We start from the raw sequence: 16,882 nt of genomic DNA, 5'->3' as shown, positions 1-16,882 counted from the left end.
GACCAGGGACCCCAATCAGGGTGTTTATACTGAAACTAACCCGAAGAAGATCAGTAAAATGACCCAAATAATCCCCAACGGCTGCAAATCGCGGATCAACCAATAAAATGGCGGATCTGGCCCCCGGACGGATGATTATAATATTAAAGGGCCGGTGCAGTCCCATGTAAATAGTCATCGTATAATGAAGTTCTGCGACGTTGTGACAAAATTGCGCAATAATGAGGTCTCCATGTTTAAAACATCAATTTGGTGCAATTCACTCCAATGCGTATGAAGAACCAGTCTCCATAAATCTGTCTCTTTGTGTTTCATTTTTCCACCATTTTAAAGATCTCTGCTTGTTGTCAGTGAATGGGAACATGTCATACCTGCAGAGGCTAAAAACCTAATACTTCTCGGAGCTGAAGGTTTGTTACAATTGTATCCTCTGTGAGTGCAACAGCCTGAACTCTGATCAGTGCCGACACTGACACATTGTAACAAACAGGAGAGGTTGATGGACTTGTCTCTGTTCACATTTACATCGGAGGCTTTGTTGGCAAATCCCTGAAAGCAAAAAGAGTGCAGTAAGCAGCGCGACTCCGGCCACGAAAACCACGGACACCATGACGGACTCTGATATAAGTCAATGAAATCCGTCGGACGCCATTGGTATCTGTTGGATCCGGCAGAACGTTGTGGCTTTCATTAAAAACGGACGATACGACGCAGGTGTGAACAGAGTCCGAACTATGAGAGAGATTTAGTCCGGAGCTACGTGACGACATTTGCACGGGTTATAGTAAAATGGTGGGATCACCCGCGACCTCAAAGTTACCCAATGGGAAACAAGGAAGCCCCGGAATTTTTGTGACGGTCGCAACGTCACCCGTGACAATGATTCCCGCAGAGAGACATTGAGCTCATGCTGCAGAATGTCGCCATGTATCGCCTGACTTATACACTTGATAGATTCAACTCACTGATACAGTGTAACAAGCCCTCCACTGTGAGAAATAGCAGGCCAGGACAGGCTTTCAGCCTCTGGATTTAATAAGAATGTTTCCATCCACCGACGGCAAGCAGAGATCTTAAAACCGTTGAGGAATTAGGCCACAATGTCTATTAGAAAGGCCGCAGCGTGAGTGGAATGTGTTTCTCGTTGACGTGAACCTCACGTGTGTTTTGTGGCCTCTGCCGGGACATCTCAATCAATGCCCGCTGGGAGCTCAGCGCTGACGAGGCGTCGCAATGTTTTGTCTGCAGGATTAAGCGGTCAGGAGGGCGGAGGGATTAGCGCCCGGCAGGAGGCTGATGACAGGAGGAGCCGCTCACCTTCCATGTGTCGGGATTATTCCGGTGCCGCCCGCACACATGTGTATATACTGTATATACCCTCCGCTCACCCCCATGTGTTATTCAACCCCTCAAAAATCAGCAGGATTTTACTCTTAAAGGGGCAGTCACAAGAAAACCGGCTCTGTCCATGTCTTATTAGGGCATATGGACATCATAGAGGGGGGTCCCCTTGACCTTAGACTAAGACCTCGTTCACACAGTGCAGATTTGAGGCAGATTTTTCATTTATATTCTAAGCCAAGAACCAGAATGTGATCCAGGAGAGCCGACCTATGAGACCTTCCTGTAGATTTTATTTCTTCTGTTCAGGTTTCCTTCCCGGTTTGGGCTTAAAAAGACATTCAGAATCTGCAGCAAATCCGCGCTGTGTGTGAACAAGGCCTAACACTTGTCTGCACTGTTACATTGTAACAAACCCTCAGCTGTGAGAAGTATTAGGTCAGGAAGGGTTAGGCTGTAAACACTGTTTCCATACAGTGTCAACAAGTAGAGATCTTGAAAATGGTGCGGAATTAAAAGACGATGGGGCAAGGATGAGAAGTCACGTAACGCGCTTTATTAGAATGGCGAAGGCGACGTGCTGAATATTTAATTTTATTCTACGTCATGTAAATACGGTGCAGCTTCTCACCGCTAGATTCCCTGGTGACCTCACAGTAAGAACAGACGTCCGTCCATCAGGATCAACCGGGGAGGGGGAGGGGTAAATCCGGGTGAGACCTCAGATAATCTGCCCTAAGGTCTCCGTCAGACCAGTGGATTTTGTATCCGTATTCCATCTGTTTTTTGCGCACTGTAGGGTCGTTTTCAGACGACGCGTCACTAAAAACGCAGCGGGTTTCCATCATTTCATGTCCGTGTGGTTTCCGTGTCTCATCAGTTTTTCACGTCATTGTCGCTGCACTTCCTGTTTTTTTTGTTGGTTTTTTTAAGCAAATGGTGTGTGAAAAATCGATCACAGGCGGATGTCGTCCGTGCGCTGTCCGCGGTTTTCACACATCCATTGATTTTAATGGGCGACGTGGTCCGCAAAATCGCACTAAAATAGGACATGAAGTGAGATTCACGTAACGGACACTCGCTGCAGGAAAACCCCACGTGTGTGAACAGCGCCATAGATTTGCTTGGGTCCGTGTGATGTCAGTTATTTCAGCGACGTCTGAACGGGCCTAATACGGAGTTCATGTTATTCAGGAGGCCGTTCACATCGGCGTATAAAATATGAGCGGATTTTACGTCCGGGTGCTGCCCGCTAAAATATCTGACATCGCACGGACCCACGCAAATTAATGGAGCTGTTCACACACGTGAGGTTTTCACTGATGTAGCACTGAGGGCAGAATGCTGTAAGGCTCCATACACACCTGCGAGTATTTATGGTCAGTGCGGCCCAGACACGCACGCAAATATATACGGGAAGGAGTCCGTGGCCGATAGAAAGGAATCGGTCAGTATTTTATCCGCAATCATTGATCTGTAATTGCAGATAAAGTGTCGTGAACATGCGGCCGGAACGTGGAAATCGTCCGTCACACGACTGCATGTAATTCTATGTGATGTCACACGGCTGCATGTAATTCTATGGGATGTCACACGGCCGCATGTAATTCTATGGGATGTCACACGGCCGCATGTAATTCTATGGACTGTCACACGGCTGCATGTAATTCTATGGGGTGTCACACGGCTGCATGTAATTCTATGTGATATCACACGGCTGCATGTAATTCTATGTGATGTCACACGGCCGCATGTAATTCTATGTGATGTCACACGGCTGCATGTAATTCTATGGGATGTCACACGGCCGCATGTAATTCTATGGACTGTCACACGGCCGCATGTAATTCTATGTGATGTCACACGGCCGCATGTAATTCTATGTGATGTCACACGGCCGCATGTAATTCTATGTGATGTCACACGGCCGCATGTAATTCTATGGGATGTCACACGGCTGCATGTAATTCTATGTGATGTCACACGACTGCATGTAATTCTATGGACTGTCACACGGCTGCATGTAATTCTATGTGATGTCACACGGCCGCATGTAATTCTATGTGATGTCACACGGCTGCATGTAATTCTATGGGATGTCACACGGCCGCATGTAATTCTATGGGATGTCACACGACTGCATGTAATTCTATGTGATGTCACACGGCTGCATGTAATTCTATGGGATGTCACACGGCTGCATGTAATTCTATGGGATGTCACACGACTGCATGTAATTCTATGGACTGTCACAAGGCTGCATGTAATTCTATGTGATGTCACACGGCTGCATGGAATTCTATGGGATGTCACACGGCCGCATGTAATTCTATGGGATGTCACACGGCTGCATGTAATTCTATGGACTGTCACACGGCTGCATGTAATTCTATGGGATGTCACACGGCTGCATGTAATTCTATGGGATGTCACACGGCTGCATGTAATTCTATGGACTGTCACACGGCTGCATGTAATTCTATGTGATGTCACACGGCTGCATGGAATTCTATGGGATGTCACACGGCCGCATGTAATTCTATGGGATTTCACACGGCCGCATGTAATTCTATGGGATGTCACACGGCCGCATGTAATTCTATGTGATGTCACACGGCTGCATGTAATTCTATGGGATGTCACACGGCTGCATGTAATTCTATGTGATGTCACACGGCTGCATGTAATTCTATGGGATGTCACACGGCCGCATGTAATTCTATGGGATGTCACACGGCCGCATGTAATTCTATGTGATGTCACACGGTTGCATGTAATTCTATGGGATGTCACACGGCCGCATGTAATTCTATGTGATGTCACACGGCCGCATGTAATTCTATGGACTGTCACACGGCTGCATGTAATTCTATGGGATGTCACACGGCCGCATGTAATTCTATGTGATGTCACACGGCCGCATGTAATTCTATGGGATGTCACACGGCTGCATGTAATTCTATGGACTGTCACACGGCTGAATGTAATTCTATGGGATGTCACACGGCTGCATGTAATTCTATGTGATGTCACACGGCTGCATGTAATTCTATGTGATGTCACACGGCCGCATGTAATTCTATAGGATGTCACACGGCCGCATGTAATTCTATGTGATGTCACACGGCTGCATGTAATTCTATGGACTGTCACACGGCCGCATGTAATTCTATGGACTGTCACACGGCCGCATGTAATTCTATGTGATGTCACACGGCTGCATGTAATTCTATGTGATGTCACACGGCTGCATGTAATTCTATGTGATGTCACACGGCCGCATGTAATTCTATGTGATGTCACACGGCTGCATGTAATTCTAGGTGATGTCACACGGCTGCATGTAATTCTATGTGATGTCACACGGCCGCATGTAATTCTATGTGATGTCACACGGCTGCATGTAATTCTATGTGATGTCACACGGCCGCATGTAATTCTATGTGATGTCACACGGCCGCATGTAATTCTATGTGATGTCACACGGCCGCATGTAATTCTATGTGATATCACACGGCTGCATGTAATTCTATGGGATGTCACACGGCCGCATGTAATTCTATGGGGTGTCACACGGCTGCATGTAATTCTATGTGATATCACACGGCTGCATGTAATTCTATGTGATGTCACACGGCTGCATGTAATTCTATGGGATGTCACACGGCCGCATGTAATTCTATGTGATGTCACACGGCTGCATGTAATTCTATGGGATGTCACACGGCTGCATGTAATTCTATGTGATGTCACACGGCCGCATGTAATTCTATGTGATATCACACGGCTGCATGTAATTCTATGGGATGTCACACGGCCGCATGTAATTCTATGGGGTGTCACACGGCTGCATGTAATTCTATGTGATATCACACGGCTGCATGTAATTCTATGTGATGTCACACGGCTGCATGTAATTCTATGGGATGTCACACGGCTGCATGTAATTCTATGGGATGTCACACGGCTGCATGTAATTCTATGTGATGTCACACGGCTGCATGTAATTCTATGGGATGTCACACGGCTGCATGTAATTCTATGTGATGTCACACGGCTGCATGTAATTCTATGGGATGTCACACGGCTGTTGTTTTAGTGGACCTTGTGAACGGTCCGTGATAACTTAGAACATGTCATATTTTTGACCGTTTTCACGGATCCCTATATAGCCACAAGTCTATGAGGAATCGTTGAAATCGGGTCCCGCACGGACGTTTACAAATCTGCTCATCTGAAAGAGGCCAAAGAAAACCATTTCCTTCCTGGCCCAAATCACGTGGAGAGAAGTCCTGTGACACATTTATCAATTAGGGTCTGAAGAACGACCGACGAAGGAAGAGTCAATTAATGTGGCTAAAAGTGAACCAGGCAAAATTATGGGGGAACTCTGACACTATCCACGGGGGAACTCTGACACTACCCACGGGGGAACTCTGACACTACCCACGGGGGAACTCTGACACTACCCACGGGGGAACTCTGACACTACCCACGGGGGAACTCTGACACTACCCACGGGGGAACTCTGACACTACCCACGGGGGAACTCTGACACTACCCACGGGGGAACTCTGACACTACCCACGGGGGAACTCTGGCACTACCCACGGGGGAACTCTGGCACTACCCACGGGGGAACTCTGGCACTACCCACGGGGGAACTCTGGCACTACCCACGGGGGAACTCTGGCACTACCCACGGGGGAACTCTGGCACTACCCACGGGGGAACTCTGGCACTACCCACGGGGGAACTCTGGCACTACCCACGGGGGAACTCTGGCACTACCCACGGGGGAACTCTGACTTTTTCTCCTGTTTTTGCTCATGTTTGAGATAAGTCACATTGGGGCAAAAAATGGAACTCCAAAACTTTTAACGCAAAAACTGGCGCAAACGAAGCCAAGAGGTATAAGAAGAGAAGCGCGTCATTTATCGGTGGCGTTCATCACGTTGATCATATTTGTGCTTCTTCTGATGCCTGGTCTAAGTCTACGCAGCATAAAACTTATAGAGCGGGGATTAAGAAACTTTTTTAATTCCAATTTTCTGGCGTAGAAATGTCGCAAACCCCCCAAAAGCATCCCATACATAGCTCCCCCATACATAGCTCCCCCATACATAGCACCCCATACATAGCTCCCCCATACATAGCACCCCCATACATAGCACCCCCATACATAGCACCCAATACATAGCACCCCATACATAGCTCCCCCATACATAGCACCCCCATACATAGCACCCCATACATAGCTCCCCCATACATAGCACCCCCATACATAGCACCCCCATACATAGCACCCCCATACATAGCTCCCCCATACATAGCTCCCCCATACATAGCACCCCATACATAGCTCCCCCATACATAGCTCCCCCATACATAGCACCCCCATACATAGCACCCCCATACATAGCTCCCCCATACATAGCTCCCCATACATAGCATCCCATACATAGCATCCCATACATAGCTCCCCATACATAGCACCCCCATACATAGCACCCCATACATAGCTCCCCCATACATAGCTCCCCATACATAGCATCCCATACATAGCATCCCATACATAGCTCCCCCATACATAGCTCCCCCATACATAGCACCCCCATACATAGCACCCCCATACATAGCATCCCATACATAGCTCCCCATACATAGCATCCCATACATAGCATCCCATACATAGCTCCCCATACATAGCACCCCCATACATAGCACCCCATACATAGCTCCCCCATACATAGCTCCCCCATACATAGCACCCCCATACATAGCTCCCCCATACATAGCTCCCCCATACATAGCAATCCCCATACATAGCACCCCATACATAGCTCCCCCATACATAGCTCCCCCATACATAGCTCCCCCATACATAGCTCCCCCATACATAGCTCCCCCATACATAGCTCCCCCATACATAGCACCCCATACATAGCTCCCCCATACATAGCACCCCCATACATAGCACCCCATACATAGCACCCCCATACATAGCACCCCCATACATAGCACCCCATACATAGCTCCCCCATACATAGCACCCCCATACATAGCACCCCATACATAGCACCCCCATACATAGCACCCCCATACATAGCACCCCCATACATAGCACCCCCATACATAGCAATCCCCATACATAGCAATCCCCATACATAGCACCCCATACATAGCACCCCCATACATAGCTCCCCCATACATAGCACCCCCATACATAGCAATCCCCATACATAGCACCCCATACATAGCACCCCATACATAGCTCCCCCATACATAGCTCCCCCATACATAGCACCCCCATACATAGCATCCCATACATAGCATCCCCATACATAGCACCCCCATATATAGCTCCCCCATACATAGCACCCCCATACATAGCACCCCCATACATAGCTCCCCCATACATAGCACCCCCATACATAGCACCCCCATACATAGCATCCCATACATAGCTCCCCATACATAGCACCCCCATACATAGCTCCCCCAAATATAGCTCCCCCATACATAGCTCCCCCATACATAGCAACCCCATACATCGCACCCCCATACATAGCACCCCCATACATAGCACCCCCATACATAGCACCCCATACATAGCATCCCATACATAGCACCCCCATACATAGCACCCCATACATAGCACCCCATACATAGCTCCCCCATACATAGCTCCCCCATACATAGCACCCCCATACATAGCACCCCCATACATAGCACCCCCATACATAGCATCCCATACATAGCACCCCCATACATAGCACCCCCATACATAGCACCCCCATACATAGCACCCCCATACATAGCACCCCCATACATAGCTCCTCATACATAGCACCCCATACATAGCACCCCATACATAGCACCCCATACATAGCACCCCATACATAGCCACCTCATACATAGCACCCCATACATAGCTCCTCATACATAGCACCCCATACATAGCTCCTCATACATAGCACCCCATACATAGCTCCTCATACATAGCACCCCATACATAGCTCCTCATACATAGCACCCCATACATAGCACCTCATACATAGCATCCCATACATAGCTCCCCCATGCATAGCACCCTATATATAGCACCCCACACATAGCTCCCCACACAAAGCACCCCACACATAGCTCCCCACACATAGCTCCCCACACATAGCTCCCCATACATAGCACCCCCATACATAGCTCCCCCATACATAGCACCCCCATACATAGCTCCCCCATACATAGCTCCCCATACATAGCACCCCATACATAGCACCCCATACATAGCTCCCCCATGCATAGCACCCCATATATAGCACCCCACACATAGCTCCCCACACATAGAACCCCACACATAGCACCCCACACATAGCACCCCACACATAGCTCCCCACACATAGCACCCCACACATAGCACCCCATACATAGCACCCCATACATAGCACCCCATACATAGCACCCCATACATAGCTCCCCATACATAGCACCTCATACATAGCACCTCATACATAGCTCCCCCATGCATAGCACCTCATACATAGCACCTCATACATAGCTCCCCCATGCATAGTTCCCCATGCATAGCACCCCATGCATAGCTCCCCCATACATAGCACCTCATACATAGCACCTCATACATAGCTCCCCCATGCATAGCACCTCATACATAGCACCTCATACATAGCTCCCCCATGCATAGCTCCCCATGCATAGCACCCCATGCATAGCTCCCCCATACATAGCTCCCCCATACATAGCACCTCATACATAGCTCCTCATACATAGCTCCTCATACATAGCACCCCATACATAGCTCCCCATGCATAGCACCCCATGCATAGCTCCCCCATACATAGCTCCTCATACATAGCTCCTCATACATAGCTCCTCATACATAGCACCTCATACATAGCACCCTATATACTGGGTGTAATTCTCAGTATCTGTATTATTCTGTATATATATATATATATACACTGCACAGTACCACTTCTCCTGTCCTGTATACTGGGTGTAATTCTCAGTATCTGTATTATTCTGTATATATACACTGCACAGTACCACTTCTCCTGTCCTGTATACTGGGTGTAATTCTCAGTGTCTGTATTATTCTGTATATATATATCTACACTGAACAGTACTACTTCTCCTGTCCTGTATACTGGGTGTAATTCTCAGTGTCTGTATTATTCTGTATATATATATATACACTGCACAGTACCACTTCTCCTGTCCTGTATACTGGGTGTAATTCTCAGTATCTGTATTATTCTGTATATATACACTGCACAGTACCACTTCTCCTGTCCTGTATACTGGGTGTAATTCTCAGTATCTGTATTATTCTGTATATATATATACACTGCACAGTACCACTTCTCCTGTCCTGTATACTGGGTGTAATTCTCAGTATCTGTATTACTCTGTATATATATACACTGCACAGTACCACTTCTCCTGTCCTGTATACTGGGTGTAATTCTCAGTATCTGTATTATTCTGTATATATACACTGCACAGTACCACTTCTCCTGACCTGTATACTGGGTGTAATTCTCAGTATCTGTATTATTCTGTATATATACTGCACAGTACCACTCCTCCTGTCCTGTATACTGGGTGTAATTCTCAGTATCTGTATTATTCTGTATATATGGACACTGCACAGTACCACTTCTCATCTTTTTAATAAATGTTAACAAACATACACATGCCATAAATCCGCACATACAATACACGGGTCAAAAACCAACACAAAATGAACAAGTTATAAACACATTATCAATCTCGGCCGCCTCCTCTCTGGTCCAGATCACATTCCTACCAGCACTCAGTCTTCTGTATTATAACTCACATCATCCACACATCACTCTCATCATCCACACATCACTCTCATCATCCACATGTCACTCACATCAGTATAAATACAAATACACAAAACTCATAGTCACAAATCAATCCAGACGCCTCAAAAGGAACAAAATCAGTAACAGTCTAAAAAATAAATAAAATTGTTAAACCACAATAAAACCAAAAACTGACCCTAACCGGTCCCTGTGCCCATCAAAAAATATTAACCAAGGAAAATGAGAAATTCCTACATGAGAAAACACAACATGGGCCTAATTGGCAAATAACCCCCCCTTTTTTTTTTAAATTTTTTTTTATTTATTTTTTTTTTTTTAATTGTAATTTTTTTTTTACATTTTTAATATTTTTTTTTTTTTTCTTTCCCTCCACCCTTTTTCTTAACCACAAATCCGCAATATGAATACCAATTAGTAACCAATATATACAATATATACAAAGCAATACTGAACATACATATATATATATATAATATATACATTATACCCAATTCAAGACCAATGTCCAGTCCAAAGTCCGTACCTTTAAGCTCCGACCGACACCATCGTCCATCCTTCAATGTCTCTTTGATCGGGCCCGGCTTTTTCTTATTATTTGTACCCCCCCTCCCCCCCTTTCCCCCCTCCCCACCTAACACCTAACCCCCTCACATCTATACAAAAATACTACACTCTACAAGATATAGTAAGTAAAGACTCAGCCTGTACAATGGCATACATTACCTGACATAACACATAACACATCCTTAACAAATCCTACCCACAAGGCCCTGGTTCGGTACCTGCAAGCCCTATATCCATCATCAACTATAAAGAAAACAAAAAGCTACAGTGACAGCATTAGCCCCCCACCAGGAATAGAGACGACTAGACTAGGGCACGCTGAAGGAGAAACCCCTCCAAAGCATGGAGGCCCTACTCGTGCCCAGTCTCTCGAACTCCAAAGAACGAACCTTCCCCAGGTCACCGAGAATGTTCCTCACCACCTCTTCCTCCGGGAGGGTTTTTTGTCTGGTTGATACAAAACACCGTGCGTTCCACGTGCCGTACCTGACCGCTAAGCTGACTAAGAATAAAGTGCCCCGATCTCGACCACCCAGGTGTCTGAATGTTCCATAGGCCCATTCCGCATAGGAGAGACCGGTCAGACCAGGCCAACCAATGGAGGCACCCACCCTGCTGTAGACCCCTGTATTGAGGGGACAATGAAGCAGGAAGTGCTCCATGCTTTCCAGCACGCCGCCACACTCCTCCCGGGGACAACCCCTTTCCTCAGGGTTCCTGTGTTTCAAGTTGTCCCTCACATACAGTTTCCCATGGAAGCAACGCCAAGCCAAGTCCCAAAACTTTAAAGGGATCCTACTAGAATTTAAAACCCTCAAACCAACCTCCAGATCCCGACTTGGGCAGTCCCTGAGCGCCAGGGGCTTCTGGAAATGGGTCAACAGAACCCTGTTGTCAAGGAGCCTCCTTGACAGAGTCCTGATCTCCCACATCCCCAGACCCCACCGGCGAATTGTTTTCAGAACCACGGTAGCGTAAGCCGGAAGATGCCCATGCGGCGTGCGAAGGTCCTTCACTTGCCCTCCTGTCTCCCATTCCTGGAAGAAAGGCCGAAACCACCCCCTGCAGGAGACTACCCACGGAGGAGCCCTCTCTTGCCAGAGGTTTGACATGTTGATCTTTACAAAGGTATTAACCAGGAATACCACAGGGTTGACCATACACAACCCCCCTAGTCTCCTCGTACGGTATGTCACCTCCCTCTTGACTAGGTTCAGCTTATTCCCCCATAACATCTGGAAGAACAAGCTGTAGACCCGAGTCCAGAGAGGTTCTGGCAAGATGCAGACACTGCCCAAATAGATTAACAAAGGGAGCAGGTAAGTTTTGATCAAGTTGACCCTTTCTCTGAGGGTCAAAGACCAACCCTTCCACTGGTCGACCTTCTGAGCGGCGATCTTTAGCCTGCTGTCCCAATTTTGTTTGGGGTAATCCCCCTGGCCAAATTCGATGCCGAGAATTTTTACAAACTCCTGAGGCCCTGGAAGAGTGTCCGAGAGATCAAAGGTAGGATCTCCCCCTCCCAGCCAGAGACTCTTACACTTATCCTGGTTGATCATGGACCCGGATGCCTCCGAGTAGCGGTCAACTTCAGACATCACCCACTCTGCCTCCCCTCTCGAGGACACAAAGACGGTGACGTCATCCGCATACGCCACCACTCTCAGAGTGGCTTCCGAGGCTGCCAAGTCCATGCTGACTCCCACCAACGGTCCACGATCTACCCTCCTAAGGAAGGGGTCAATCGCGAACACGTATAAAAGCGGGCTCAGCGGGCAACCCTGGCGAACCCCAGACCCAACCTCAAAAGAGCGGCCAATCCAACCGTTCACAAGCGGAAAACTCTCTGCCCCTGCATACAAGATCTTAAGCCAATCAACAAACCCCCCCGGCAGACCATACCTCAGAAGGACCGACCAGAGATACTCGTGATCAACCCGATCAAACGCTTTTGCCTGATCCAAGGACAGCAAGTACCCCTTCCAACGGCCCGCCCTACTCTGCTCCACTGCCTCTCGGACACCGAGTACAGCGCTAAACGCGCTGCGGCCTGGAACAGAGCAATGCTGAGCCCCCGAAAGGAGCCGGGGTGCAAATTTCACCAGCCGATTAAACAGCACCTTTGCCAGAACCTTTCTGTCCACACTGAGTAGCGCTATGGGACGCCAATTCTCAATGTGCGATGGGTCTTTACCCTTTGACAGGATGATCAGGGCCGACCTCCTCATTGACTTCGGCAAAGTGCCCGAGGAAAGACACTCATTCAACACCTCAGTCAACAGGGGAACTAAAATGTCCTTAAAGGTCTTGTAAAATTCAGACGTTAAGCCATCTGGACCCGGCGACTTCTTGAGGGCAAGCCCTTCAATCGCCAGTCTCACTTCCTCTTCCCTGATCGCCTCTGCCAAGACACCAAGAGAGGGGTCTACTCCTGGTTCGGGGACAGTTTCAGCCAGGAAAGCCGACATCGCATCCCGATCAAGATCCATCTTTCCCAAGAGGTGCGAGTAAAAGGATCTGACGACCTCCAAGATCCCTGATCTGGACCTTTTCAGGGATCCTGTACTGTCCATCAGTCCTGAAACCACTTTACTATTTACTGACATCTTGCAGTTCTTGTAGGGGTCGGGCGAGCGGTACTTCCCAAAATCCCTCTCAAAAACTAAAGATGCGTGTCTATCATACTGGCAACTCTTAAGCAAAGATTTCACTCTGGAGATGTCCTCGCGGTCACCTCCAGTCGAGACAAGATGCTCGAGTTTCCTCCTCAGGCCCTGATACAGGCGGTACCTGTCCAGGCTCCTGAGGCTCGAGAGCTGGCGGAAGAAACTCGCCACCCTTTTTTTGAACATCTCCCACCACTCCGACTTACTGCTACAAAGATCCAGTAATGGTACCTGGCTCTGAAAGAAATCCTCAAAGGACCGTCTTATCTCCGCTTCTTCCAAGAGAGACGAATTGAGCCTCCAAAAGCCTCTTCCCATCCGGGGGGTCTCTGCAACATTCAGAGAAAATAAAATTAAACAGTGGTCGGAGAACTCCACCTCAACGACGGACACTGCCGAAGAGATGGCATCCTCCTTTAAATAAAACCTATCTATTCTAGACCTACAACTACCTCGATAAAAGGTGAATCCCGCGTGGCCTGGGGTGTGCCGGATGTGGACATCCACCAGGCGAGCCTCACTAGCTATCCTATTTAGGGCCACACAGTCATAAGTCAGCCTGTCTCTGGAACCTCCCCTATCTTGGGACCTCGTGGCAGCATTGAAGTCCCCTCCAAAGACCACCTGCCGACTCGTAAAAAGATAGGGCTTGATCCTCATAAAGAGACTTTTCCGGTCCCAGCTGGTTTGGGGACCATAGATGTTAATGAGCCTGAGCTCCTGTCCCTTCATGAGGACATCCAAGATCAGGCACCTCCCCATTTCTAATTCAATAACCCGTCTGCATTCTACCGATGCGGTGAAAAGAACCGCCACCCCGCTACCCGGCTCGGCCGCAAGAGACCAATAAGATGGTCCACGCCTCCACTCCTTTTTCGCTTTATGTATGGCTGCCAAGTCTGTCAGCCTGGTCTCTTGCAAAAATAAAATGTCGGCCTCAATTCGGCCGAGAAAATCAAAGGCCGCAAATCTAGCCTTGTCAGATTTAATGCTGGCGACATTAATAGATGCCAGCGTCAACGGGGTGGGTGCCGCCATCCTGGGTGATTGAATTAGATGACCTTTTTCCCCTTCCCCTTGCCCTTCCCCTGGTTTTTATCGCTGTCTGATGAAGAGCCGAGGGCCCTTTTGAGGGATGCTGATGTGTCCATATCCCTCCCTTCCTCCACCTCCCCGCCAGCACCACTATCAACCTCACCTCCAGGCTCCGAGACAGCGCTTCTCCCTGAGGGTTCCGCATGCCCTGAGGCAAGAAGCTGGACGCCCCCCACAGACCCCCTCGTCACCTTCGCCACATCCTCGCCCCCACACTCCTCATCTGAAGAGGAGATGTCCTTGAGGGTTTGAAAGCGGTTTGAGAGAACAACAAGAGGTGAGTCGGTTGGGCTTTCCTTAGGCACCTGGACCAGGGGAGGAGAAGATTTCTTATCTCCCTTTTTTTTCTTTTTAGCACCCTGCTTGCGCTTTTCATCTAGCCACCGTCTACTGTCCTCATCCATACTTTCATATAGCGAGGAACATGAAGAAGCGGCTTCCTCCTCCCTCTCCAACCTCCTGACCTCTTCATTCAAGTCCTGTTCCCCCAGGGCCTCAGTAGCAATGACACTTGCCCCCGGAGCAGGGCCAAGGGTTACCCCAGTTGCCTGGGGCTCCCCGAGCTCCCTACTCCTTCGACGGTTCTCCAATCGCCTTAACTTGGAGGGTGACTTGCCTTTCTTCCCTGGCCCCTCAGCCCCTTCACCTCCACCAGTGCCAACCACGGCAGGAGCAACCTCTCGGCTTTCTCCCGCTGGGCCCGCCATGGCGTTGGCAAAGGAACGAGGGCAGCGACTGAATGGGTGACCTAGATCCCCACACAGGTGACACCGAATATCCCCACAGGATGTGGCAAGATGACCTATCCCCCCGCACAACGCACACTTCTGCACTCTGCAGTGGGCACTGAAGTGCGTGGGGTCACCACACCTGTGGCAGAGCTTCGGCTGCCCCTGGTAAAAGGCCAGGATTCGGTCCCTTCCTAAAAAGGCTGAGGAAGGGATGTGGGTGACAGAACTTCCTGAACGCTTTAATTTAACCATAAAGGTCCAGGCCCCTGACCAGATGCCAAATTCATCCCTGTTTTTTTTGGGGACCTCCGTTACCTCCCCGTACCTGCTGAGCCAGGTCATAATGTCCATACAAGAAAGACACTCATTGCAAGTTAGGACGGTCACCTTCTTGATTTCGCTCTGACGAGACAACGCTTGTACAGCGAAGTCTCGCCAGCCGGGCTCATTCTTCACCAGCTCATAATTTGACCAAAAGAGCTCCAGGCCCTCCGGCCGAACAAAGCTGATGTCAAATACTGGGGTGCCATAGGGATGTATCAGGGCAAAGATGTCGATCGCCCTGAAATTCATCTTCAAGAGAAGCTCAACTATTTTTGCCCTAGGTGGGCACGTATCATTGCCTCTCCAGCGAAGACGAACAACATTCCTACGAGCCCCCCCAGGCCCGGCTGTCGGAAGGGTCCACACAGTTTCCCCTTCCCTTTCTTCTCGGAAAGCAGTCAGGCCATGCCTGTCTATCCAGAAGGACAGATCAACCGCTCGGCCCTCTACCATTATTGTTCTCTCACCCTTTTTAAGGGCCTCCAGGAGGCGCCGCTGTAAAATACCGTCCCCAGAGCCTGAAGATGAGGAGGAGGCCCCAGCAGTGACACTGGCATAACTGCGAGTAGTCACCCCTGGGGGGGCAGATGGACCGGCCTCACTAGACCTCATACCCCTGGCAGTAACATTCCCACCACTCACCCTGGCCCCAGACACAGGAGAGGGACCATTATCAATAGCACTCGTACCAGCACCATTCATACCCTCACCATTATTAGCAGCACTCGTACCAGCACCATTCATACCCTCACCATTATTAACAGCACTCGTACCTGCACCATTCATACCCTCACCATTATTAACAGCACTTGTACCGGCACCATTCATACCCTCACCATTATTAACAGCACTTGTACCGGCACCATTCATACCCTCACCATTATTAGCAGCACTTGTACCGGCACCATTCATACCCTCACCATTATTAACAGCACTTGTACCGGCACCATTCATACCCTCACCCTCTGGACCAGCAGTAAAAAGTGTTTTTGGGCCGGATGTTATCGCCTCGGTGTCATCAGGTTTCCCCTCCACCTCATTAGCGTGACATTTCTTTACTTGAGGCAATCCTTCCTTCTTAGAGCCAGCAATGCCCAGACTCGCCCTCACCCCTGGCAAAGCTGGCTCCCGGGCTGGGGATTCATGTGACGCAGCCACCAAAGGAATACTAGTGACTGCGCCACCGGACCCAATGACCGCAAGCTTGGGGGGACATTCAACCGTGCCGTCAGTCCCAGCAGCCCCTTCATGCTGCCGCCGCTCAGTAGCACCAACGGGTTCCAGGGACACT

At 49.0% G+C, this 16,882-nt stretch overlaps 1 protein-coding gene across 1 annotated transcript in view; it reads right to left on the bottom strand.

The window, feature by feature from the left end:
* Positions 1-16,882, bottom strand: part of LOC142696329 (microtubule-actin cross-linking factor 1, isoforms 6/7-like) — a 94,161-nt gene that overhangs the window by 25,885 nt on the left and 51,394 nt on the right. The gene's annotated exons all lie outside the window — the stretch shown is intronic.

This window comes from Rhinoderma darwinii (assembly GCF_050947455.1).
Source record: "Rhinoderma darwinii isolate aRhiDar2 chromosome 5 unlocalized genomic scaffold, aRhiDar2.hap1 SUPER_5_unloc_55, whole genome shotgun sequence".
Lineage (NCBI taxonomy): Eukaryota > Metazoa > Chordata > Amphibia > Anura > Rhinodermatidae > Rhinoderma > Rhinoderma darwinii.
This window is presented reverse-complemented; position numbering and strand designations above follow the sequence as displayed.